The 4,302-nt window shown below is 39.1% G+C and overlaps 1 long non-coding RNA gene across 1 annotated transcript; it reads right to left on the bottom strand.

Annotated features, from left to right (window-relative positions):
• Nucleotides 1–704: 704 nt before the first annotated feature.
• On the bottom strand, nucleotides 705–4,302 carry LOC120438125. Its single transcript, XR_005611678.1, has 4 exons — nucleotides 4,274–4,302; nucleotides 3,756–3,816; nucleotides 1,439–1,493; nucleotides 705–746 (listed from the first exon to the last, which is right to left on the bottom strand). It is a non-coding gene; the product is annotated as an uncharacterized LOC120438125 (long non-coding RNA).

Genomic DNA, 4,302 nt, shown 5'->3' with positions numbered 1-4,302 from the left:
TTCCAGGACTGTGTTTCCTGATGTTGAATTCTCAGACAGTAATCGAGGTTCAGTTCACATCTTACTACAGTGTTGATTATATTCAACACTGTACCCCCTCATTTCTAACATTAAAGAAAGAAGAAAAAAGGACCCTTGATTTCTAGATTTAAAAAAACAAAAAAAAAAAAAAAACACATGCCCAAAATCAGGTCAAATGAAATCCCTGCATTCAAGTTATCACAAGCCCACTTAGCTTGATGATTATGAGTAAAGCCTTGATATTCTTTTCTAAATATTCAAGTTGCAATAATAGTCTCTTGGGTTTATTGGATGACTTTACTAGAGCGAGGGATTTCCCTTTTACTCTAAAACATGAGGGATGGGGGGGATTCTGTTCCTCTCAGTGCACTTATGACAGTGAGACAGTTTTTCAAATTAAGATGCAACCTACAACACTTGATTCAAATAACTAATATACATTCAATTTTCTATCAAACTCAGTTTTCAACCCGAATGCTTTCTCATTCTTAACTTTTTAGCTGGCTTCATTTAAATACTCATTGTGGCAATTTGGGAAGGAAATTCAGAATAATCAGACTCACACACCAGCAGAGTTTAATGTTTAATTTTTTTTTTTTTTTTTTTATTTATTCTGGGAGGCAGTCCCGCAGGAGCAGATCCGTTTTAGATGGGCCGTCATGCTGCGAAGAATTGCCGTTATTCCTCCAAAATGACCACCATTTCGTGGGCTCCATGGGAGCTTACTATAAAAGTGAGCAAACAGAAGAGGGGGGGGAAGAGAAAAAAAAAAAAGCATTGCACGAGTGGAAGTAAGCATCAGTCGCTTTCAAACAAAACCCTATAAATACTGACCCCTTCCTCTTTCAAAGGAGTCTCCAAACTTACTGTGAGACATTCCCATAACATTTGGCCCACATTCCCTGTCAAAATCACCTCCAATCCCACAGTCCATCTCTGACAATGCAAGAGATGAAACCAGACATCCAGCTAAATGTAAAACTGTTCTGGAGTGCTGAGTAGGTTCTCAAAATGCCCTTACCATTCATTCTGCCCATCCTTGAAGACATTAACACAGAGGGCACAATGTGAAATCTTTAAACATATAGAAAAAAAAAAAAACTTATATCCTTTGATTACCAAACTTTTAAAATAAATCCCATTAAATAGTGTTTCTCTTTGAATAATCTTTGTGATGGAGCACAAAACTGCTGCTACAGTTTCACATTGTTGTTGAAAAGTATTAACAATCATGTTTCGTGAACTTGGAAGGAATCAGTTTTTTTTTTTTTTGTGAAAGACTAATGAAATGCATCAATTTGTTTAGTTTTAAGAATCTGCAGTTAGGTACCTCCAGTACAAGAAAAGACATCATTTTAAACTCTCCAAACCTTCAATGTTCACTTTGTTCTAGAACAAAGCTAGAGTGTATACTCACGGGGAAGAGCAGCTGCTCTACCTGGTGGAGGCACACTAGAGCGAGATTCCTCATCCTGTAAAAATAAAAGTCATTCTAACCATACTCATCATCATATCATGCAGCACTAATGTACAGTAAAGGCTAAGCATCATATCAGTTTGACCTGCACTGTTCAGCTGTCTATAGAACATTGCTTTAAAATCATTAAGGAGAACACATGCACATATATCTTGAAACCAAGTCACTGTAATAGCATGTTTGACAGTTTCTCCCCTCTGTGACCTCCATCCTTTACTTTTAGGGGTTGACCACTGAGTTGACATGTGATCATTTATCACTGAGTGACATATCAAAATAAACAATCTTATGCAGGTCAAAGTTCATCACTGTCAGTTGGCAGTAGAGCATTGGTCACATCTCTGTACTTCGAAAGTAATGGGGCAGTCTCTCTCCCCCCCCCGCCAAACGCAGATAATCCCCAATGACAGAGGATTCCCAACTACTAAGATATTAGTTTTCCAGCAGTTCTATGGAAGGAGCTTTATTTATCAACCATCTAGCAGCTTTGTTACAACCTTTCGCAGACTACATCATAAGGAGCACATCACACACTCCACCAGGTTTCTGTATCTGAACAATTCCCAGCATAGTAAATAAGGAAACCAAAGCTCAGCTTATTCCCATGGTTAATTTGTGTGTACTTGCATGTACCCTGGATTTGCCCCAGGTGACCATCAAGAGGTCACCTCACCCACTACAAATCAGATTCCAGAGACAATGACACACCAAGGGGAGAGAAGCCGAGAGAACATCGGGGGTTTAGAGCAGAAACAAGAGGGTGTCCAGTGACAGCCAGTCCTGAGCCCTCATTCAGCGCAATCTGGTACAGGTCTACAAAAAGCAAGCTTGGGCTTTATTTTTGTTTGTATTTAAATATGATGACTAGAAATTTCTTAGCCTGTCCTTGTTAGAATTCTCCTGAAACACCAAACGCAGTAGATTCAGGACAACAACAGTTGAACTGGCCAACAGCCTTTTAAGTTTGAGGAACCACAACATTATTCCATTCATGATCACAAGCCACTGGATTGTCAAGTTGGTGGACTTGCTTTACTAAACTAAGGTTAAGTATGAAAAGTGACAAAAAACAATAACATAAACCTATGAGCATGAATCTGAACAGAAAACAAGAAGTAAACCTGGAGAAAGGTGAAACAAGACTAACAGACTGAAGAGTCGAAAATAGAGGACTAAAACACACAGAAGGTCCAAGTTGTCCAAGTCAGTCCAAGTAAAACAAAACAGACTGAACATGGAAACTAGACTTTCAAAATAAAAACAGGAGATAACAGAGAAAACATAACACAAGCCTGACAACATGAACACAACACAGACATGAAACGCATAACCAAGGAGACATGGATATAACAAAAACCAGAATAAAACTCATTGAAAAGCACCATATCAGGGGGTCGATCCGAAGCATCCGGAACAACTGCACCCTCCTCAGAGTGCGCCCAAATGCAGTGACTCATTTACACAAACTCCTAACAGAAAGAAAGGCAGTAGCCCCTGTACAGAAAACCCCCCCAAAAATATTTAATTTAAATTAAAAAAAAAATAAAAATAAAAAAAATAATGTGGAAACAAAAACTGGATTCTTTTTTCCACTATAACAGTGTTTACAGGCCTTTCCAGTGTTCCTGTCTGACACACTCAACCAAACAACAAATGCAAAATTAAAAAGTTAAATCAAAATCCATCTTCCAGGGAATATTTAAAAAAAAAAAACAACAACAAAAAAAAAAAAAAACACAACACACACCACACAATGAAACCACTACAACAATCTGAATTTGGCACATCGCAAATAAACAAACAAACAAACAAACCCACCCACAAAGTAGCTATACTAATACCAAAACAAACAAAGAAAAATATTCCCTCTAAAAAACACACACACACACACACACACACACACACACACACACACACACACACCCACCCCCTGGGCCTGTTGTCATTTATTGGACTGATTGTCAGTTGTACATTTACATATCGCCCAATCTTGTCCACAACTTTTGTTCCAGCATGGTCTCAAACAACACTGTACAACCCCTCAAAGCTGCAGTGGTCAAACAAAATGACCCTGCATCCTGATTTCATAAGGTCAAAAATATGACAGGAGTCAACCCCTAAGCCTGATACCTGACCTTTCCTCAGGGCCTTGAGGGCCTGCCATTTAACATCATACGGATGTTACCCAATTTCCTTCGGGGCCAACCTTTGGGATCAATAAAGTTTATAAATTGAATTGAATTAAAATGTTACTTACAGAAATGCGAGCTCTTTTTTTCACGTGGCGACCACCACGTCTCTTCCGCAGCCTCTTCTTCCTGCGGGGAAAGTTCACAAAGCTTTCTAAGCATGCTTTAACAAGCTTTTAGAAGACTTGGAAAACTTTATTGCACTGGCCTGTCCATTGCATCTTCCATTTTTCTTTGTTACGATTATATATCATGTCATGTCATTTTTGAGCAGCAAGCTCAGAAAGCCCATGGGGCCTTAACAAGTTTTCACTAGCAGCCTGCTATCTGCAATGCAGCCGCATGGCTAGGCCTCTCCTTGGATGAAGTAGGCCCGTGCTTCATCAAACTGCTTTAAGTAATGCCAAAAAGACAAACGATGACTGAACAGAAAGTGAAATATGTCCACTTTCTCTTGCAACAAAGCAATACTACATGTACTTCTAATCCTAACATACACACAGTAATGTATAACACAGGGTTGCATTCAGTAAATAGACAGGCCGCAAATGCACATTCATCATGGAACCTTAATGAATGGACTTACACCTGCTGCTTCTCCTGGGACGGGCCCCT

The sequence above is a fragment of the Oreochromis aureus genome, linkage group 3, assembly GCF_013358895.1.
Source record: "Oreochromis aureus strain Israel breed Guangdong linkage group 3, ZZ_aureus, whole genome shotgun sequence".
Taxonomy (NCBI): domain Eukaryota; kingdom Metazoa; phylum Chordata; class Actinopteri; order Cichliformes; family Cichlidae; genus Oreochromis; species Oreochromis aureus.
This window is presented reverse-complemented; position numbering and strand designations above follow the sequence as displayed.